Genomic DNA, 23545 nt, shown 5'->3' with positions numbered 1-23545 from the left:
CTCCAGCCACTCTCATTCTTGAAGGCTTGGGTCAGAGCTGCGGTTCACTAGCGGCTCTGTCTTCCCTTAGAAGGAAATGGCTTTTGCTTCTTTCTGGGATTTGGGGTGTGGGATTTGGGGTGTGTTTGGCTTCCCTGGTGGCTCAGATGGTAAAGAATTTGCCTGCAACGTGGGAAACTTGGGTTCGATCCCTGGGTCGGGAAGATCTGGAGAAGGGAATGGCTACCCACTCCAGTATTCTTGCCTGCAGAATTCCATGGACAGAGCCTACAGTCCATAGGTTGCCAAAATGTCAGGCATGACTGAAAGACTAACCCTTTCACTTTCAAGTGTTTCTAGGTTAGGAACAGACGACACTACCTCTATCCTTTTGGGAATTCCCACATATTTATTTTTATTGGCGTTTAGTTGCTTTAGAATATTGTGTTAGCTTCTATTGTACAGCAAAGTGAATCAGTCACATGTATACACAAATCCCCTCTTTTTTGGATTTCCTTCCTATTTAGGTCACTAGCACTGACTAGACTTCCCTGTGCTATAGCATGGGTTCTCATTAGTTATCTAGTTTATATAGAGTAGTGTATAAATGTCAATCATAAATTTCCATTTCCTCCCACCTTTTTTTCTCCCCTTGTTCTCTACATCCATGTCTCTCTTTCTGCTTTGCAAATAGATTCATCTGTACCATTTTTTTCTAGATTCCACATGTGTGCATTAATACACATTTTTTTTTTCTTTCTGATTTAGTCCACTCTGTATGACAGCATCTAGGTCCATTCATGTCTCTGCAAATGGTGCCATTTCATTTCTTTTTATTAAAACAATGTGTGACACCAGCTTGCACTGTAGGTCACATGGACTGAGAGGCATCATTGGAAACCATCTCTTCCAATCCTCGCATTTTACAGACGGGAAGGCAAAGGTGCAGACAGGAGGAAGGGGCTTGCTCAAGGCCACATCATGGGTTAGTTACAAAGCCTGAAGAAAGATCCAATTTTCTTGCTTTTTGACCAGATCTCTTTCCTTAGTACCACGTTGCCTCTCACAGCGCATTCAGTTAGTCTGTGCTGAGCCCCCACAGGGCACCATGGACTGTGCTGCTGCTGTTGTGCAGTCGCTAACTCATGTCTGACTCTTTGCAACCCCATGGATGGCAGCATGCCAGGCTCCCCTGCCCCTCACTGTCTCCTGGCGTTTGCCCAAGTTCATGTCCATTGAGTTGGTGATGTTGTTCAACTGTCTCATCCTCTGCCGCCCTCTTCTCCTTTTGCCTTTAATCTTTCCCAGCATCAGAGTCTTTTCCAATGAGTCATTTATTCACATCAGGTGGCCAAAGTATTGGAGCTTCAGCATCGGGAACTGTGTTAGGTGCTATTAATATTTGAAACTCAAAGATATCACTCAAGAGACTGAAGATCTAAGCTGGAGGCTGTAGACCCTTAAGTCATGAACTGGGAGATGTAGAGGGGAGAGTGTGGAGTTGGAAATCAGATTAGCTTGGGTTCAAATGTTGGTCTTCCATCAATTCTAATTCATCATGTATTTTGGGCAAGTTATGTAGCCTTTCTGAGCCCCTTATATGCAGACTCTAAAAAGAAATGATCCAAGTGAACTTATTTATAAAACGGAAACAGACTCGCAGACTGAGAGAATGAACTTTCGGTTGCCAGGGGAGAAGGATGGGTTGAAGGGATAGTTAGGGAGTTTGGGATGGACATGTACACACTGCTGTATTTAAAATGGATAACCAACAAGGCCCTACTGTATAGCAAAGAGGACTCTGCTCGATGTTGTGAAGTTGTTGTTTTAAAGTTTTCTCATCTTTAAAACAAGAATGGTGATAGTATCTACCGCCTATGAGTTGGGGAAAAAAACCAGTAATACATGGAAAATATCTTGCAAAGTGCCTGGCATAAAATACAGAACCCTGCATGGTTGTCATGAATAATAACTACTGTGGTAAGTGCTTCAGATGGTTAAAGGTACAGGATTCTACAGATACATGGGAAGAAGCAGCTAATTATGTCCCCAGGCAGAGATGAGAGAAAGCGGAGCTCTCTTTTGATTGGATTTTTCTGCCTGATTTGTCTGTGGGGATAGTGTATATTTTATGGCTGAAATCTCTCTACAGGCATTTCCAGTCTAAGAAGTGCATTTTCCTATAAGAAGTGACTCTAAAGACAGAGCTGTATGCTGATGTAAATGCAAAACAGGACTCTCTAGTTATTGACCAGCCAGACAGGAGAGTCTTTTAATGGCTATGCCCATGTCCAAGTACAAGGATGACCCATGTCCAGAGGATGACCCAAGACACAGGAGTTCTCAAAATGCCTTATGCATCATCAGAGATCAAATTAGTTGAGTCATTTAGGATTATATACATTTAAAAAAATGTTGGAATTCTTGACAGTGCTACAGAGTTCATTTTCTGATGATGCTCACAACAGTTGGTCTTGACAAGCATTTCCCAAAGCTTGCTTTGTGGAACACTAGATCCATGATATGCCCAGCAACCTTGGGCAAAAATGTATATTCAGATACTCCCAGGTGTACCTTTGAACTGATCCACTTCTTGACCCAGAAGACTTTTCTGTAATCCCTAGATTATGAAGCCTATAAGTATAGGAATTGTACCTGTTTTTTTTTTTCCTACTGTATCCCCCCAAACAGCACAATTTCTGGAACATGTTGTGCTGTGCTTAATCGTGTCCAACTCTTTGGACCCTCTGGACTGTAGCTCACCAGGCTGCTCTGTCCATGGGGATTTTCAGGCAAGAATACTGGAGTGGGTTGCCATGCCTTCCTCCAGGGGGCTCTTCCCAACCCAGGGATCAAACCCTGGTCACCTGCATTGCAGGCGGATTCTTTCCTGTCTGAGCCACCAGGGAAGCCCAGAAATCCTGGAGTGGGTAGCCTATTCCTTCTCCAGGGGATCTTCCTGACCCAGGAATCAAACCAGGGTTTCCTGCATTGCAGGCAGATTCTTTACCAGCTGAGCTACCAGGGACCACTTAATACATATTTATTAAAAGCGATTTTGTATTTCTTAGGCAGGAGGAGGGGAGAGAAATGAATTACAAAGGAGCAAGAAGAAATTCTTAGAGGTGATGAATATACTTTTTAGCTTGATTGTGCTGATGACGCCATGGGCATATATATAAACCTGAATTTTAACTTCATACTGTTTATATTGATAGGTAATCCAATTATCAATAACACTATATTTTTCAATTTGAAAAAAATTCTGTATTTCCTAAACTTGGCCATAGAAACTCCTTATCAGTCCATCAATACCTACCAGCATTGACCAAAATGAAGTTTCTTTCAAATCAAACTTGCACAGCTTGTTCCAGGTGGGGCTTCAAAGGTGTCTTAGGGTAGAATTAGGGAGGGGGGAACATGAATGGAGTTCCAGACCCCCAACCCTTGTCTTAACCAGATCACCCTTGCTGTCACAGTAACTACTTTACTTACTAGGATTTCTTTTGAATTGAGAGCTATGTGTCTTTACCACATTTGACATATGCTAGTTTGAGAACAAATTGCATCCCTTGGGGGTGTTGATAACACTGAAGGGAATAATAAGAGTTGGGCTTGACAGATTAACTTGATGTGTTTTAGGGGAGAAATGTGACTTGAAACTCATTTGATTATAGAGTCATTCCTCTATACTTGTCAAATGTCTTTAAATGCCAGGCACTCTTCTAGAGTTTGCAAAGAAGGTAGTACGATACACAAGATCTCTGAGTTCAACAGAGAAGGAGAAATATTGCATGATGTTGTTCTTCAGTCGCTGAGTCATGTCCAACTCTTTGCGACCCCATGGACTGCAGCACACCAGGCTTCCCTGTCCATCACCATCTCCCAGAACTGGAAATATTGCATGATGTCCCATATATGCAGGCTCTAAAAAGAAATGATCCAAGTGAACTTATTTATAAAACAGAAACAGACTCGCAGACGGAGAGAATGAACTTTCGGTTGCCAGGGGAGAAGGATGGGTTGAAGGGATAGTTAGGGAGTTTGGGATGGACATGTACACACTGCTGTATTTAAAATGGATAACCAACAAGGCCCTACTGTATAGCAAAGGGGACTCTGCTCGATGTTGTGACAGTCTTAATGGTGTGTGTGGGGTAGTTCGTGTATATGTATGGCTGAGTCCCTTTGCTGTCCAGCTGAGAATATCACAACATTGTTAATCAGTTTTACCTCAGTATAAAAGAAAAAGATTTTTTAAAAAAGATGTCTGACTTTAAGGAGCTTACAGTTTGGGAGGGAAGGATACTGGTTAACAAACCAGAAACCAATCCCCTAACAAGCATGATTCCATGTAGACACACATGTTGTGAAGACGCTATGGCAGTGAGAGAGAAGTGCAAATGTTGAGGGGAGGGATGATAAAGAACGGTCTCTACATAATTTGAGTTGAGATCCAGGTCTGATGACTGGAAAAAGGGGTCAGTCTGGGTGGAGGGGACAGCATGTGCCAAGACATCGAGGCAGGAACAAGATTGGTGTGCTCCAAGAAAATAAGGCAAGCCAGTGTGGTCAGTGTAGGGCAAACTAGGGAGTGAAATGAAACTGAACTGATGTAGGAGGCTGCATCTAGCTCAGTCATCTTCCAAGTGCTTAGAAGCCCAGGTAGCCATGGATATTTGCTGACTGTACATACGATGACTGAATTTGCATCCCTTGGTTCCTGTCCTCCACAACCTTCAGTTCAGTTCAGTCGCTCAGTTGTGTCTGACTCTTTGCGACCCCATGAAGGGCAGCATGCCAGGCCTCCCTGTCCATCACCATCTCCTGGAGTTTACTCAAACTCATGTCCATCGAGTCGGTGATGCTATCCAGCCATCTCATCCTCTGTCATCCCCTTCTCCTCCTGCCCCCAATCCCTCCCAGCATCACAGTCTTTTCCAATAAGTCAACTCTTTGCATGAGGTGGCCAAAGTACTGGAGTTTCAGCTTTAGCATCAGTCCCTCCAATGAACACCCAGGACTGATCTCCTTTAGAATGGACTGGCTGGATCTCCTTGCAGTCCAAGGGACTCTCAAGAGTCTTCTCCAACACCACAGTTCAAAAGCATCAATTCTTCGGCGCTCAGCTTTCTTCACAGTCCAACTCTCACATCCATACAGGACCACTGGAAAAATCATAGCCTTGACTAGACAGACCTTTGTTGGCAAAGCAATGTCTCTGCTTTTGAATATGCTGTCTAGGTTAGTCATAACTTTTCTTCCAAGGAGTAAGCATCTTTGAATTTCATGGCTGCAGTCACCTGCAGTGATTTTGGAGCCCCCCAAAATAAAGCCTGATACTGTCCAGAACCTTAGGTGCCACTATTTATGCATATTTTATGAAGTAAAGCTAATTAACCCCATAATACTGTTTTTGCTATTTTCCTAAGTATGATTGTATTCATGGGGTCAGTGTAAAAGACAATTTGATACTGACTATTCCCCTAAAACCTAAGATTTTGTTGAAAAGTGTTGCCTGATTAACTGTCTGGAGATGCAGAGGAATTGCCATCTACTATTGAAGGATTCCCTTTAAAGGCTGAAAGATCCAAGAAGGACCAATGATGTGGCTGAGGCCACACAGGGCCCTTGTTGTATACCAGGGGTGGAAACCCACTTTCTCACCCTGAGATTGAGCTCGTGGCTAGAAGGATTAGCTGATCCATTTAACTCCATTTGCTTTGACATGCTCACGCTTGACACTTCCCCAGTACAATGTGCTCAGTTCCCCAAATGTGGGATTTTTGAGTGAAACCCTGATATTTAGCTCTAGGGCTAAAAGCAATGCTTAAATCCCCCAATTAGAAGCAGAGATGGAGATGAAATGGTCCCAAGGAATCTAGAGACACAACAGTTTCAAAAGGCAGCAACAGGCTGGGGCAGAGAGAGGGAAGTTTTAGATCTTGCACCAGGAATGCAAAGCTAAATAAGAACCAGTCGAAAGCTCTGGGGGTTATAAAGTGGAATTCCCTCTTGTATAGTACACAAGAGTTATTAAGTGTGTATATAAGACTCCTGTTTTACTTCATGTACATGATTATTTTATACAGGCGGGTTTGGAAAGAATTATAGGCTGAGAGCTGGCCAAGAGGCAAGATGAGCAGTGGGGAATGGGGGTGGCTATTGCAATGTCATTCTTGGGAGCTTGGGCTATTTGGAGAATGCCACCGTGGGCTCCATCATGGGCTGAGGGGTTGGGGAGAAGCAAAGTGGAGTTGGATTTTGTGTGGATTCATCTTCAAATCGGCATCCTGGGACTTCCCTTTATAGGATGGGGCCAGGTTTGAGAATGAGAGGAGCGGAAGCTGGGATGAAGCCCAGTCAACTGGGTTTGGTCCACTGATGTCCCGAGATCAGGAAGATAAAGAATGTCAATCTGACTTGCCAGACTGTAAGACATGAGCAACCTTGGGCTGTTCTTAACACACCCAAGTGATTTCAAAAGTGAAAAATACACTCTTTTTCTGAAAGAAGTCCAGGAGGCAGTGAGTTGGGGCTAGAGGGCTGCTTCGAGCAGAGATTCAATTACCTGCAAGACCCACCTAGTGCGTCTTTCCCGAAAGCGGTGAGAGGCAGTGAAATTGGCCTCCTTACGTCGCCCTGGGTTGTTGTCTGCTTGTTGTTTTTGTTCATTCGCTAAGCTTGTCCAGCTCTTTGTGACCCTGTGGACTATAGCTCGCCAGGCTCCTTGTCCTCCACTATCTCCCAGAGTTTGCTCAATTTCATGTTCATTGAGTCAGTGATGCTATCTAACCATTTCATCCTTTGCTGTCCCCTTCTCATTTTGCCTTCCTCGGTTACCTTCCTTTTTAAGGGAGGCAGGGCTTTGTATCAGAACTATTTGAATTCTTGATTTTGCTTCTGACTCTGTGATCTTGGAAAGTTAATTAACCTCTCTGAGCCTCAGTTTCACTGATTATAGAGTGCTTATATGAAAACAGCTGCTTATATGAAAACATAATAAGGCAAAGGATATGCAAAGCTGGTCTCATCGAGTGACCGTCATATCAATGATAATTGTTAATAAAATTTTTAACGAAGGACAATTAATTGGACTGGAGTGGGGAGCAGTCCAGCAGTGGCTGGACTGGCATTGTGTATGGTGTTTCTTGTTTGATGAGTGGAGGCCCCTTACCAGCTGTTCTTTGTGCCCTAGGCTCTCTCTGGTGCAGCATACAAAACTCTGTTGAACTGGAAATGGTTTTATAACTTGAAAGAGTGGTCTTTATGATGGCCTGCTTCTCAATCCTGGATAATTGAGATTCTGCAGACTCTAGACTGGCTGAATGCCAACCATGTAGATCCCAAAGCTCTCCTCTTGAGTATCCCCAGGATACACTTGAAGCCCAAATTCCTTGAAGCTACAATGTACCTCCCATCCTCCTCCCTCCTTTTCCTTCTCTCACTGAACAACACGTTCCCCACCCCCTCCCCCCAATAAATCATTGTAACACGTCAAACAGAACACAGCAAAGCTTCAGGATTTGAAAACAGTAGTCCCAGGAGGAGAAGGGGGCAACAGAGGATGGGATGGTTGGATGGCATCACCAACTCTATGGACACGAGTTTGAGCAAGCTCCAGGAGACAATGAAGGACAGGGAAGCCTGGTGTGTAATAGTCCATCGGGTCACAAAGAGTCAGACTTGACTTAGCAACTGAAAACAAGGCCTTATCCATTAGCAAGGCTTTCCCCATTGCTTCTGCCAGGACCTCTTGAACAATCCTGAAGTTCTATGAAACCCACTCTAAACCATCAATTTAGTTTACCCATTTCTCATACAGAGGGTAAGGTGAAACTAACTCTGAAAGGAATTTGTCCAAGTCTAGATAAGACATGCAGATCATGTCCCACTGTTCAGTTCAGTAATAGATGCTATGAATTCCCAAGAGGACCAGCAGATTCTTTCAACCACGTCACCCAGATTCAAGACACAGAGGTTCCAGTTCAGTTACTGTGCATTACAGCTTCAGATATCTAAAGGGAACACACTGATTAGTTAAGACTTGTTTTTAGGCAAAAATATATGTGACCCATATTTGGAATCAGAACATTAGTTGCAATCTGTGCTTGGAGGCAGACGTGTTTGTTTATTCTACGAGTTTTTAAAGTGGCAACTCCCCTGCAGCGAATTACTTAATGACTCAAACACAAACCCCAAACTCCAAACTGGCTCAGGAGAGGTGACGATTATGGAAAATTCTACTTCATCTAGCCCAAAGAACTGACCACCCGTGAGCTGGGAAACAGACCTCAAAGCAGGAAAGAAACAGAAGTGTCCAAAGAAGAAATGGAAAACACAACCCAGAAAAAGCTGACCCTCAAGAAAGAAGTCAGGTGAGCGGAGTCGGGGGTGGATTTCCTGATGGTTTCTCAAGGCTGCCGGGGTCCTGCTTTCTGGGTGAGAATGGGATTGAAGACAAGCATTGTCTGTTTTACAAAGTCCCAGAGAATTTGGATCCCAGATGTGGTAGATGATTGTCTTAGATCTGGGGTTGCAAAGTCCACATCTACCCAGACCGGGCAGGAAATGTAAATGGCCAAGTGAGCTGAGTGTAAGATGATACAAGACAGCTGACACTCAGTACTGGGGGGCTGTGAGGAGATGGGGGACAGACCTCAATTAAAGAGAGCAGCTGCTGACCCCTAGCCACTGGTTGCCTGTGGAAATGTGGGTCCAGTGTTGACAGTTGTTCTGAGGCATCAAAAGAGTCTCCAATCCTTGATTTTCATGAGCAATCTGCTTTCAAAAAGATTGACATTGAATGCACAGTTTTAAAGTCGTCTGTGGGCTTTCCCCTCTTTCTCATTAATAGGCCCACTACTGCTGGCCATGGACTCCCAGTTGTGGCCCTCCTTTTAAGACCCTTGGAGTAGTAGAGGGTGCTTAATTCTACCCCTTCATTCTACTTATGCGAAAGAAGGACCCCAGGTTCATCTCAAGTCACACACAACGGTGTCTGTGGCAGAGCTAGGAGAGGACCAGTTCTGAGTTCTACTCCTCTTTCTTTCTTGATACAGACTCCAGACCCGTGTCCGTTTTCCAGAACTGAAGAGCTATACGCGCTGAGCAAGGACATACTAAGTTTCCTGCTTCCCATGGAGAAAAGCAAGTGCTACCCTAGCCCTTAATTAAGGATGTTATCATTGGTGACAATGATGGTAAATATCAGAAGGAGTGCTTTGAGCAGCAAGTAACAGAAAATTCTGAGTCAGATCGACTTAAACAATTCATCAAATTCTTACCTTTCATACCAGAGGAAGTCAGAGGAAGGGTAGGCCCCAGGTCCAGTGAGATCCATGATATAACCAGGAATATGAGTGCTTTCTGTCTTTCTGCTCTGCATGATTTCTTCTCCTCCTTGTTCTTCTCCCTCGTTCTGAACCTCCTCCTCTTGGTTACAACAAGGCTGCCAATAGCAGGTGAGTCTATGTGGGTCATTGTCCCATCTGTGGAAAGAGAGAATGAAAGAGCCTTGAAACTTTCCCCCAGGTATGGACTATAGGTTATTCCCTTTCATCTACTGGAGCTGGATGTCCAGTCCTGAACCAATACCAGTTACTCAAGGGAAATTGTGTGCTGATTGGCTGAGCTGTGCAGTCTATTCCAGGATTGGAAATGGAACCTTGTGGGGGAAGGGTTTACGTGTGTGTGGTCACTTTCCTGTCCATCCAGATACCTTGACTCTTCTTGGGAGCCAGTGAACCAACTTATGAATCTTCACAATATCCTCAAGGTGGGCTGGACTTAGGCTTTTCCACAAAATTCCCGTTTTCTTAGCAAATCTAGTTGTTGTTGTTTTTTAATATTTCTTTGGCTACACCAGGTCTTTAATTGTGCCACTTGGGATCTTCCATCTTAGTTGTGGCATATGGGACCTAGTTCCCTGACCGGGGGTTGAACCCAGCCCCTGCATTGGGATTTCAAAGTCTTAGCTGCTAGACTACCAAGGAAGTCCCTCAAATCTAGTTTAAAGTGGAACTTCTCAACCTTCAGTTGCACTCAGAACCCTCAACAGATCTGATAAAAATGGGCATTCCCAGTCTATACCTGGAAGAGTCTGATTCAAGGAATTTGCATATTTCACAAACTGTCCAGGTGATTCTGATTTGGGTGGTCAAGTATTATACTTTAGGGAAAGCTCTGTGTGTATGTGTGTTAGTCAGTCATGTCCGACTCTTTGTGGCCCCATGGACTGTAGCCCGCCAGGTTCATCTGTCCATGGGATTCTCCAGGCAAGAATACTGGAGTGTGTTACCATTTCCTACTCCAGGGGATCTTCCCGACCCAGGGATTGAACCTGGGTCTCTCTGCCTTGTAGACAAACTCTTAACCATCTGAACCACCAGGGAAGCTCCTTAGGGGAAGCTACTCGAGACTATAAAACCTGGTTGTCCCTTAACTCAAGAAAATTCAAGAGGCCGCCAGCCATCAGGGAAATGCTGAGTTTTAATCTTTTGTGCCATTTATGGTGATGGCACAATAAAACTCTCTTTTTCTTAATTACCCTTGAATTCTTAAAAGAGAAAGTTTCATCTGAGTTTCCTGTTATTGTTTTCTTCTGGAGTGCATTGAGGGAATCTTTGGATGAGAGTGAGGAAGCACTGAAGGAGACAGAAGTGCCATTTGTTCCCTCGGCTTCTATCCACATCCCAAATTATCCTTGGCACATGGGTCACAGGATATTGGATGGAGGGTTGTTCTGATTTAATCAAACTGTGGAATTTTAGCTACTGTATGATTTAGGTTTTATTTAAATAACGTTGAATCCCAAGTGAGAAACTATTTCCTTGTAATGCTCATTTAATCATTCTGCTAACTCAAGAGAGTTTAGTTCTAGCATTTAACTCCTGCCTATTATGTGTTATATCCCTTTTGGCCAAAGAGAGAGGCGAGCTTGGGTTCAGAGGCTTGAAATATAATATCACCATAATTATATTAACTTTAATATAATTAAAAGCATCTAGCTATCATTTAATTATATTGTTTTGCTTTCATCATCTGTTGGACAGGATACATGCTAGATTATGCTGACCTAAAAAAAAAATCCCAGTGGCCTAAGACAACAGTCTTGTTTGCTACACTACCTGTCTTTCATAGATCTCAGGGGTTGTTCTGTTCATTGGAATTACCCAGAGCCAGGCTGATGGAGTCACCACCATCTCCAACATGGTCAGTTTTCAATGGCAGAGAGCAAGAGAATGTTTGAATGTTCTCGCATTGGCTGTTAAATATAGTGGCCAGAAGACACATGGAACTTCTGTTCACAGCCCATTGGCCAGAACTAGTCACTGGGCTCCAATGTAATCACGGGGCCCAGGAAGTGAGAAGCTTCCTGTGACTGGGAGCAAGGAGATGGAGATATTTGGTAAGGAGCACAGATGTTCAGTACACACTTGGTGACTTCTTCTGTCTCCCAGCCAGTGCTCTTCCATCCTTGTCTTCTTAAAGCTTCTGAGGGGAGGCACCTTCCCTTGGGATGTGTGAACATACAGAGAACAGTTCATTGCAGACCCGTTTACCTTCCCCAGTCACTTTGGCTTGAATTGACTCACCGTGAACACTCAGCCAGGTGTGTGGGTTTCAAGAAAAGTGTGTTGAGTCCTAGTCTTGGCTTCTTTCTGTTGGCCACCCAGCTGACACTTTGATCAGGCTGGTGGGTGGTATCATTTGGCTGGCAGCCTGGCCAGAATGCCACTCCCTGGGCAAACCTGACTTTCTGGAAAGAGCCTGCACTTGACCATGAGGCAAGAGCAAAGCCCACAGTGGTGAGGCACACTGGAAGTTTCCTACCCTCTGAGAACCACAAACCAAAGGAACCTGATGCTGATTAGTTGACGAAAGCACCAATCAGGGCAGCAACATCTGCCACCCATGACTTGACCTCCTACTAGGCTCTGGGCACCGCCATTAGCCTTCTGTCCAGATGATCTCATTTAACGTCCACGATAGCCTTGAAAGGGGAGCATGGTTTCAAGAAGGTTCCTCTACTTTATCTGATTTGACACAGTTCATTGGAGGGAATAGCCATGGCCAAATGTAAAACTCACGGTTCTTATTACTAAGAAACATGTGTAATTGATGCTCCGGACTTCTGTTATTTCTGATTCTCTAACCCATCTCCTCATTCAAGCAAAAGCTTAAGGATTTAATATTTGACTGCTTTTGCCATATCACCCGAAAGAAAATGTCTCCCATGTTGGTACTAAACCCCCCAATTTGAGATGATGGAACTGAGGCTCAAAGAAGTCAAGATACACAGAATTCCAAAGTGGTAGAGCTGAGATCTTTTTCCTTCAATCTTTTATTTTTTTTTAACAGTCCCTTTTCTTAAAACGAATTCTGGCTACACTGAGTCTTTGTTGCAGAGCTCAGGCTTTCTAAAGCTGTGGCACAAGAATTGAGTTGCCCTGCCACCTGTGGGATCTTAGTTCCCCAACCAGGGACTGAACCCATAGCCCCGACATTGGAAGGTGGATTCTTTACCATTGGACCACCAGGGAAGTCCCTCAACTTTTTATTTCAAGTTCAGACTTGCACAGAAGTTAAAAAAAAAAAAATCCCTGCATACACTTTACCCACTGCCCCCTATATTAAAACTTCATCACATTTCTTTATTCTCTGCCCTCCTTTTTAAACCATCTGAGATTCGGTTGCAGACCTGATGCCGTTTTGCTTCTAAATACTTCAATGTTTATTTCCTAAAAATAAGGATGGTTTCTTACATAATCATAGTACAGCTATTAAAATCAGGGAATTGATGTTGATACAGACACATTACTATCTAGTCTATCAACTTTGTTTATATTTTACCAGTTGACAGATGGTCTCAATAATGTCCTTTATAGCAAAATGATAGGAAAGAAGAAAGAGGCGAGGGAGGGAAGGAGGAAAGAACAGAGGGGGAGAGAGAGGCAAAAATAAAGTAAAATAAGAAAGAGAAGAAAAAATATCTGAATTTTTAAAAACTTGTAATGTTTGTCTTTATCTTGTTCTTTATATTTTGAAAGTGAAAACAAATAATATTGATAGAGAAAGAGAGAGGGAGAGACAGAAAAAGAGAGAGGCCAAAACAAAGTGAAATAAGAAAAAAGAGAAGGAAAGGGGAAAACATTGATTTTTAAAAGACTTGCAGTGTTTGTCTTCATTTTGTATTTTATATTTTGAAAATCGAAAGAAACAGTATTGAGAGAGAGAGGGAGAGAGAAAGAGAGGGGCAAAAAGAAAGTAAAATAAGAAAAAAAGAGAAGAAAAAGGGGGAAATAATGGAATCCCTGAGTGTGTTCAGTTGCCTTTTGAGTCTGTTAATCTGGGAGAATCCTTGGGTTTTTTGTACTTCATGCTGTTGACAGTTTTAGAGTTCAGGCCAGTTATTTTGTAGAACGTTCAACCATTTGGATGTGCCACGTTAGATTTATGAGATGTACTTTGGACAGGAACTGCATAGAAGGGATGTGTATCTCTCAATGCGTGGTAGTAGGAGGCATGTGACATCAAGATTTGTTCTGAGATTGCTGAGGTGAGCTGGGATCATTCAGTGATGATGAGGTCTATTTTTCCCTTTCTCGTTAGTGCCTTGAGGGGGGAATACTGAAAAGATAATGAAGGTCAGAGCCAGGACTTGTAATCCAGCAGTCTGACTCTGGAACCCACAGTCACCTGCTATGCTCGACATTTCCCTACATTCCCTACATCAAGATTTACCAGGCACTGTGCTAAGTAAATAAATGTGCTATTTCTTTGAACTCTCACAATAATGTCCAGAGCCTGTCTATCACCCTCAACCCTTCATCCACATTATACAACACATTCAGGACCCAGATGAAACGATCATTTCTCTCACTAGAAGAATTCTGAGGATGTTCATCGCAGCATTATTACAATAGTCTAGGCATGGAAACGACCCGAATGTCCATCAGCAGATGAACGAACAGAAAGTGCTAGTCGCTTACTATCGAGTCTATTGATTTTGTTTATATTTTACCAGTTGACAGATGGTCTCAATAATGTCCTTTATAGCAAAATGATAAGAAAGAAGAAAGAGTCAAGGGAAGGAAGGAGGGAAGGAGAGGGGGAGAGAGAGACTGAGTCGTGTCCAGCTCTTTGAGTTCCCATTGACTATATCCCGCCAAGCTCTTCTGTCCGTGGAATTCTCCAGGCAAGAATACTGGAGTGGGTTGCTATTTCCTTCTCCAGGGGATCTTCCCACCCAGGGATTGAGCCTGGGTCTCCCACACTGCAGGAGGATTCTTTACTGCGTGAGGCACCAGAGAAGACTCTAATGGATGAAGACGTGGTAGATATATACAACGGAAGACCACTTAGCCATAAAAAAGAACACATTTTTGGCATTTTCAGTGACATGAATGGACTTGGAAGGCATTATGCTGAGTGAAATAAGTTATATAGAGAAAGATAAATACTGTATGAGCTCACTTATATGTGGAATCTAACAAATGCAACAAACCAGGCAGTCTAACCAAAAAGAAGCAGACTCACAGATAAAGAGAACAAACTAGCGGTTACCAGTGGGGAGAGGGGGAGAGGGGCAATAGCAGGGTGAGGGAGTGGGAGGGATGAACTACTGGGTTTTAAACAAGCTCAAGGGTGTATTGTACAACATGAGGAATACAGCCAATATTTTGTAATAACTGTGAATGGAAAGTAACTTTAAAAATAGTATAACAATGAAAAAAAGAGAATTCTGAGAAAGTTGAATGTCAGCTTCATGATCATAAGACCCAAACTGAAAAAAAAAAAAAAATAATAATAAGAATCCCTCAGGACTTCCTAGGCGGTCCAGTGGTTAAGACTGTGCTTCCAGTGCAGGGAGCGTGGATTCAAGGCCTGGTTGGGGAACTAATATCCCACATGCCATGTGGCTGAAAAAAAAAAAAAAAAAAAAGACCCAAACTGGAAGCTGAAAGGGCTCTCATAGATTCCCTAGAAGTATTATCCAAACAAAACCTCTGCCAGAGAAATGAACTAATAGGGGAAAATCCATGTGCGTGTGACTCAGAAAGGGCCTGGGTTGACTGTAGGAATGGCTTTTTATGAGATTTAATATTCCCCTCACTGGAGACACATTACTATCAAATAATAAACAGCAGAGTCTATGGTGTTGATCTTTAAAGTAAATCCTATTGCTATTAGCTTATCTACCCAACTATTAAAACTAATAAAATAATAAACTTTATGACACAGACACTTAGCTCAATTCAATCCCCCCCTTCTAACTGCACTTTTCTCCTTCTATGACTGTTGGTTTTTCCAGCAATTTCCTGCTTATCACCAAACTATCTGGAACATGTTTCTATGTTTGGCTGATCATTTTCATTTGCCCTGGGATGCTTTTATACTCCTTTATCTCTCTCCCTGTTTCTCTCCCTCCCTCTAAGTCTCCCTCTTTTTCTTTAAACTGAACTTTATCATGTCTCTTTACTTCAACCTGTGTTGAACTTTCTCAGCCTTTTGCTTCAGCAGGGAAGAATGCCTCTTATTATCAGTTTCAAGATCACCTGTCTCTTGGGGTCCAGAGTGAACATGCAGAAAAAAAGGCGGGGGTGGAGAACGCACCACATATTACTTGGGGGTGGGAGAGGGGAGACCTAATACTCATTCAGAGTTCCTCTGCTCTGTAATCTCTGCAAGGGTTGGCAATCTCAGGTGAAAAGTTGGGGGTAGGGGCTTCCCTGGTGGCTCAGTGGTAAACAGTTCATTTGCCAGTGCAGGAGACATGGGTTTGATCCCTGGTCCAGGAAGATCCCACATGCTGCAGAGCAACTAAGCCCACGTGCCACAACTACTGAGCCTGTGTTATAGAGCCTGGGAGCTGCAACTATGGAGCTCTCTGGCCCTAGAGCCCATGGCCTACAGTGAGAAGCCTCTGAAAGGAGAAGCCCTCATACTGCAACGAAGAGCAGTTTTGGTTCACTGCAACTAGAGAAAAGCCCGAGCAGCGACAAAACCCAGCACAGCCAGAAATAAAAATGTGTGCATACTAAGTCGTGCCCAACTCGTTTGCAACCCCATGGACTGCAGCCCACCAGGCTCCTCTGTCCGTGGAATTTTCCAGGCAAGAATACTGGAGTGGGTTGCTGTTTCCTACTCCAGGACATCTTCCTGACCCCAGGGGTTGAATCTGTGTCTCTTGCACTGGTGGGAAAAAAAAAGTTTGGGGCAGATCAGAAACTACAACAACATAGAGAAGAGTAGTTTCTTCCATGTGGGTAAACATGCAGGATGAAGGCATAAGGCAACACATGCATAGTCGAGGGGCATCCTGAGTGTCTGTTCCCTGGGAGGTTGTCTTCTTAATATTGTTCACTTATTTATTATTTACTGGGCTGCATCAGGTTTTAGTTGTGATATGTGGAATCTTCACTGAGGTGCACGGACTCTGGTTGAGGCGTGTGGGCTCAGTAGTTGCCCTACACAGCGGATTTGCAGTACAACCAATTGCCCTGTGGCATTTCAGTTGTGGGATTTTAGTTCCTCACCAGGGATCCAACCTGTGCCCCCTGCAGTGGACGCTTGGGTTCTTAAATCACTGCCCAGCCAGGGAAGTCTCAGGATGCTGTTTTATTAGAGACCGGAGTCTCCTTTCTCTATAAGCCCATTAGATCCAGTTTCGTTTCCACCATCAAAGATCTCCGTACTGAGAACCAGAAGAAGGAGCTCTTTAAGGGGCCTGTTGTAGGAAACAATAAATGTATTTAAGGCTTAGAATGACACTCATCTCTGAGCGATGCTTCATTAAGCACTGGAAGAGCGTTGGAACTGGGACTGACCGAAGGAGGCCCAAATTCACCCTGACATCTCATAGTCACCTTGGGACGTGTGCTCACAGCCCTCACCATTGTAGCACTCTCTGTCTTCCACTTCCTAGCCCCACAGCATAGAGATGGATTTTCTTACAATAACTATGGGGATGGGACCACCTTATAGTGTTTAATTCTCCAACACTCAGAACTCAGGCAGGCACAGACTTTGCAGCTTCATTTGATTGAGCTTCTTCTGGCTGTAGTTTAATGAGCATCTCTAAGAGGAAGGTAGACCTTTTACCAAGAGACTGTTCTCCAGTCTCTGGGATCTTATATTCTATCTCCAGCCATCAGTGTGAGCGGTGTTCTGCCCACGGTCAGGAAAAGCATAGTATCGGGTAACAATCAATGGTGTGCATGGTAATTTGACTCACTGCCAAAACCCCACAGGTCTTACACCTTCCCCCTTCTTTTTAACTTAGTGGATTTGTGTATGTCTGTGTCTGAATGAGGTGAGAAATATGTTATTCAGGCGAGAAGAAAGACATGCTTAGGAAGATTTTTAATTTAGCCTGAGTCCTGTCGTACTTTCAAAATGACTTTTCTCCACACCCTGCCCCCAAAACCCAAGTATAAAAGAAACGTATATTCATTCCAGAAAATATGGAAAAAACAACGTATCAGTCAGAGGACACGACTGTTAAGAAATATAAGCCCACTTCGACTGGCTGAAGCAGAACTTAATTTATTTGACGTGTAGCCTGGATCTCTCAGAATTGGCAGGAGGTTTTGCCAACTAGGTTTAGAAGGTGGGAATGAATTGTGGACTCAAACAGAGGCAGGGATGGGGGTGGGGAGTGGGGACCGCAGCTACAATATCACGGTAGGAAGACTCAGGTCAGCGCACTTCTGCTGTAGTCAGGGGCCTGCAGGTCCTCTGTCAAGTGCAACAGTCGCCGAGTGTAATGAGCTGAACTCTATCCTCCAAAATTCATATGTCCAACCTCTAATCCCCAATACTTCAGAATATAATTGTGTTTAGAAATGGGGCTTTTAAAGAAGTAATTAAGTCAAGATGAGGTCAGTAGGGTGGGCTCTAACTCAATCTAATTGCATTTTATGAGAAGAGGAAATTTGGACATGCAGAGAGATACCAGAGATGTACACACACAGAGAGAAAAAGCCACAGGAAGACGCAGTGAGAAAGTAGCCACCGGCAAGCCAAGAAGAGAGAAGCCAACTCTGTGGGCATCTTGGTCTTGGACTTTCAGCCTCCAGAGATGTGAGAATTAAATGTCTGTTGTTTAAGCAACACAGTTCGTGGAATTCTGTGATGGCATTGCTTGGAAATGAATGCACTAAGGATGCAAAGTATTGAGAGAGGACATCTAACTGGTTGAACTGAGGTCACATGACCGTTACCTGGCTGTATCTCTTGACTTCTGCAGTGAAGGGTAGACACCTAGAACTCCCAGACCTTATATGCAAGATGAAGCATCGATTGATTATTTTTTGGCTGTCGTGAGTCTTTGTTGCTGCACGTGGGCTTTCTCTAGTTGCAACAAGCTGGGGCTACTCTTCATTGTCATGTGCAGGCTTCTCATTGCAGTGGATTCTCTTGTTGCAAAGTGCAGTCTCTAGGCACACAGGCTTCAGTACTTGCAGTGCATGGGCTCAGTAGTTGCAGCTTATGGGCTTAGTTGCTCCACGGCACATGGGATCTTTCTGGCCCAGGAATGAAAGCAGTGTCCTTTGCATCGCAAGGCAGATTCTTAACCACTGGACCACCAGGGAAGCCCCAAAGCATTGATAATCTCTTACAATAAAATTCGGATGTGTAGCAGACACTATTGATGTCTGTGGCAGCCAGGCTTGCCCAGTGATCCATGCTCTTCCCCTCCTGGTGTTCACACCCTTGTGTCGTCCCCGCTTATATTAAATCAGACCTGGTATGCATGATCAATAGATGATACCAGAGGAAACTGCTTGGCTTCTTAGTTAGTTCATAAAAGGCATTTTGTGTCTTCCTTGGTCTCCTGGCTTGCTTTTTCCAGGGGAAGTATTTAGCTGTCATGTCACGAGGACACTCAAGCAGCATGTGGAGAAGACCCTGTGAGGGAGAAACTGAGGCTTCATGTCAACAATCAGCATCATTTTGCCAGCCTTGCCAAGGACCCACTTTGGAAGCAGAACCTCCAGCTTCAGTCTAGCCATTAGATGAGAACACAACCCCAGCTGATCAAAACTGCAAACTTATGGGAGCCTCTGAGCCAGAACCACCCAGGCCAGCTGCTCCCAGAATCTTTTTAAAAAATATTTCTTAACTTTATTTGGCTGTGCTGGGTCTTAGTTGTGGCACATGGGATTTTCCATCTTCATTGGATCATGTGGGATCTAGTTCCTTGATCAGGGATCGAATCCAAGCTCCTTGCATGTGGGCTTACCACTCCAGTGTTCTTGCCTGGGAAATCCCATGGACAGAGGAGCCTGGTGGGCTACAGTCTGTGGGGTCACAGAGAGTTGGACAGAGCTGAGCGCTCACAGCTGGGCACACACACACACACACACACACACACACACACACACACACACACCCCATAGGGTGGTAAAAGAGGAAAGAAAGAGAAAGAATGCACGCACTGGTATATTTAAAACAGATAACCAAAAGGACCTCTGATATAGCACAGGGAACTTTACTCAATATTCTTGAATAACTTATATGGGAAATGAATAGATACATGTCTGTGCATAACTGAATCAATTTTCTGTATGCCTGAAAGTGATGCAACATTGATAATCAACTATGCTCCAATATAAAATAAAATTGTTCAGATATATAAATGTATATCTGACATTTGTTGTTGTTGAGTCACTAAGTCGTGTCTGACTTTGTAACCCCATGGACTCTAGCCCTCTAGGCTCTTCTGTCCATGGGAGTTCCCAGGCAAGAGTACTGGAATGGGTTGCCATTTTCTTCTCCAGGGGATCTTCCTGACCCAGGGATCAAACCCACATCTTCTGCATTGGCAGGTGGATTCTTTACCACTGAGCCACTGGGGAAGCCCTGTATCTGACATACACACACAGGAAACTGAAATATGATCAGTTTCTGTTAACTACTCATAAGGATGTGGCTGATATTTATTATAGCATCCCTGCACATTCCCTGGTTGAGGTTGTTTGCCCCATGAGAAGAGCCAACCTTTATTTTTCAGGACCTTTATTTCTCTTGATGTCCTGGCATGTACAACGTTGTTATAGCTTTTTTTTTTTTAAATTAACCTTGACCACTGGACATAGTTACAAGAGAGTAGGAGATCCTTGGGATGTCGCCTGAGTTCCATTCATAAAGTGAAAGTGAAAGCGAAGCCACTCAGTTGTGTCTGACTCTTTGTGACCTCACGGACTGTAGCCCGCTAGGCTCCTCCATCCATGGGATTCTCCAGGCAAGAATCCTGGAGTGGGTTGCCATTTCCTTCTCCAGAGTTCCATTCATATTCCTCCTCTAATTCATTTTTGTGAATCAGATTTTTATTTTCCTTTGAAATTTCTATTTTCTTTTCCTCTCTAGAGGGTCATGAATCCTAGTTCTAAACCTCTAAACCTCTCTCTTTTATTAAATTGGGACATGTTATGTCGCAAAAGCCAAAAGGCATCCTCCCCTTCCCCTCCCCCAGTTCAGTAAAATCATAATTGGACTTTCTCTTGGAAGCATCACACATAGAGATGAAGATTCAGAGTGGTTAAAAACATGTCCAAGATCACCCTAGTGGCTCAGATGGTAAAGAATCTGCCTGCAACATGGGAGACCCAGGTTTGATCCCTGGGTTGGGAAGATTCCTTGGAGAAGGGAAGGGCTACCCACTCCAGTATTCTTGCCTGGAGAATTCCATGGACAGAGGAGCTTGGTGGGCTACAGTCCATGGCGTCTGAAAGAGTCGGACACGACTTACCAACTAACACTTAGACACAAACCATGTCTATCTGATCCCAAAGCAGCTGCTTCAGTGGGTGCCAAGACCCTTGTATTCTATGTGGTTCTTTGCAGAAGACAAATATAGAGGCTATCAGTACCCTATATTAGTATCCTATAGTACTATAGAAATGGTACCCAAGGTGGTGGGGGAAGTCAGTGCAGTGCAGTGGGAGAATCCACGGCTTGAATCCTAGCTCTGTACTTATATTTACTGAATTTATTAAAAATTATTTTGTGAGTCCTTTCTACATGGCAGGCACTGTCCTGGTTACTGCAAACAGAGCAGCATTCATAAGCCTTGCATTTTCCTTCTTAACTCTGTGTCCTCCAGCACAGAGTCAAAAATTTCCTTTAATGTTACTTCTCTGAGCCTTACTTTCCTGTCCTATAATACGGGCTATTAATACCTACCCGGTGAGAGATATCCATTTGTTTTGTCACGAGGAAAATGGGGACCCGGATACATGATCTTGCTGGGAGAATTAAATCAGGCAAACCTATAGAGACCCATTCATTCAACAGATAGTTATTTAAAATCTATTCTGTGTCAGTGATGGAGCTGAACTCTGAGAGCACGCCAGTCAAAGAGGTAAATACAATTCCTGGTCACATGGAGTTTGCACTGAGTGAAGTTAGATATTAAGCCAGAAAAATTGCAATTGTGATTAGAATTTCTAACAAATGTGAACCGACTGTGGCTACTGCTGTAATTCTGCCTCCGTCATTGCCCTGCTGATTCTCAGGAGCTTCCGTCTTAAAGGTCTCCAGGATCTTATAATACACGTCTCGTTTGTTTACTGAGTCCCGAGAAGGAGATTAACCCAGTGGTGAGGGAGTGGCAAAGCCAGGGAAGAGTTAAAAGTGGAAAATTCCTCAAAGGAACAGCAACCAACTCGTCTGCTGCCATGTTGGCTAAGTCTTGTGGTCCCTTTGCCATCACTTTAGGTTTATGGAAAAAAAAGAAGCCCGGCAGAGAGGAAGAGAGGAAGTCGTTTTTCCTACAGCACAGCTGAAAATCCCATTGCTCCACAGAATTTGTTTCCCCCTTTTATGTGCGCAGTTTTGGGATGGATTTTGCCCCTCTGTTGGCTTTCCTGAGACGTTTTCTTGTAAGGTGTATTTATGGACTCTGAAACCAAATATACAAGGCAGAGTCCTGTTTTGTGGTTCTTCAGTTCTAGCAGAGTGTGTCTAGTATGGTGGCTAGGGCATCATAGATGCCAGTGAATGTTGGCTGGATAAGATTTTGCCTGCAGACTTCAGGTCAGTCATCACTATCTGGAAATTCTGTCCTGTTGACCCATCTTGCTTACAGAAGAAAAATGTGTCCGTCTGTCTTTCTGCATCAACCAGTCTGTTTTTGGTCTGTCAGGCTGGAAATACATCCCAGTTCTTAGGTCGTTGCTGTTTGAGAAGCACCTGTTAGATATTAGTCAGTGCACTGATGCATGTCAGACCCGTGAGATGGTTAAGGAACAGGAGGGCAGAGGCAGTCCATCCATTGCCCCCTCGCATGAGAAGAGGTTCTGAATTTAGTCTATTTCCGCCCTTAATTCATTTCCACAGGGATCACACTCATCAGTGGCTGCAGGCCTCTTGTGTCCGCTCAGAAGTGTCTGTCTTCTTGTTGGCTAATGGTTTTGTCATTAACCTGATGAATAGGCTTGATTTAAGAGTCTTCATCTCCAGAGTGGGAAGCGATTCTCACAGCCACTGCTGCCGACCCTGTCATGTCAGAACACAGAAACTCTCCAGTGGGGTTTTCAGGAAGAGACAAATTAAACCAGCCAAGTTGAGTCTTTTTCTCTGGTCAAGTCATTTTGGCTTGAGAGAGTAGCAACGCTGTGTTCCAGTTTGACAATGGCTCAGGAAAGTAAATCTCCTTTTTTTCGTGAAATGGTTAGAATTGCTTTGCTAGAGGAAAGTCAGAAGATATTCGGTTGGCCAGAAAAGTACGGTGTTATGGAAAACTCCGAACGAATTTTTTGGACAACCCAATACTGTTTATTTACCAGTGTGTTTTCCATATCCTGGTAACCCTAAGCACGCAATAGGTGTATTTCTTGAACAAATAGTTACTGAAAAAAAATGAAAAAAAAAAAAAAAAAAAGAAAAGTAAAAGAGGACTTCCCTAGTGGTCCAGTGATAAAGAATCTGCCTTGCAATGCAGGAGACGTGGGTTTGATCCCTGGCTGGGGAACTAGGATCCCACGTGCCATGGAGCAACTAAGCCCACATGCCTCAACTGCTGAAGCTTGAGTGCTATAGCTTGAGAGTCCATGTGCCAATCAAAAGATCTTGCATGACGCGGCTAAGATCCCACATACTGGAATTAAGACCCAAAACAGCCAAATAAAAAAAAACTAAAAAGGAAAGAACAATGACAGACACATAGTGGATACTCTACAAATAGTGAACACACAAATGAATAAACAAATGAATCAACGAATGAAAGTAATTCCCCCAGGATGAAACAATGTGCAATGACAGTTTGAGTGTGTAAGAGAATTGTGGGGTGTCTCCCTGTGGATGACGGTGCCCTGGATTTTCTCCCCAAAATTCGTAGGGGTGGTTTCTCTGTATCCACCTTTGTCCAACATGACTCATCTGTTCTGACCACAACTGTTGGAACCAAGAATGGCATCGAGCCACAGTGGGACAAATCAAAATATCTTCCCCAGGAAGAGCAGAGAGCTGAGAGCTCTCTGTCCATGCTGTGTTTACTGTGATTTGCTCATGTCTCCTATGGAACTGTCTCGCTCTCACCAAAGAGATAAAGAAGGAA

At 43.7% G+C, this 23545-nt stretch overlaps 1 long non-coding RNA gene across 10 annotated transcripts in view; it reads left to right on the top strand.

Moving 5' to 3' along the window:
• Nucleotides 1-23545, top strand: part of LOC121816955 (uncharacterized) — a 345801-nt gene that overhangs the window by 270126 nt on the left and 52130 nt on the right. For 7 of the 10 annotated variants that reach the window (XR_009596891.1, XR_009596885.1, XR_009596882.1 and 4 more), the window contains 2 exons: nt 8236-8357; nt 9042-9182. The exons of the other annotated variants lie outside the window; for them this stretch is intronic. This is a non-coding gene — a long non-coding RNA (uncharacterized LOC121816955). The remainder of the gene's footprint in view (nt 1-8235; nt 8358-9041; nt 9183-23545) is intronic. 10 annotated transcript variants of the gene reach the window in all.

This window comes from Ovis aries, chromosome 17, assembly GCF_016772045.2.
Source record: "Ovis aries strain OAR_USU_Benz2616 breed Rambouillet chromosome 17, ARS-UI_Ramb_v3.0, whole genome shotgun sequence".
NCBI classification, from domain to species: Eukaryota; Metazoa; Chordata; class Mammalia; order Artiodactyla; family Bovidae; genus Ovis; species Ovis aries.
This window is presented reverse-complemented; position numbering and strand designations above follow the sequence as displayed.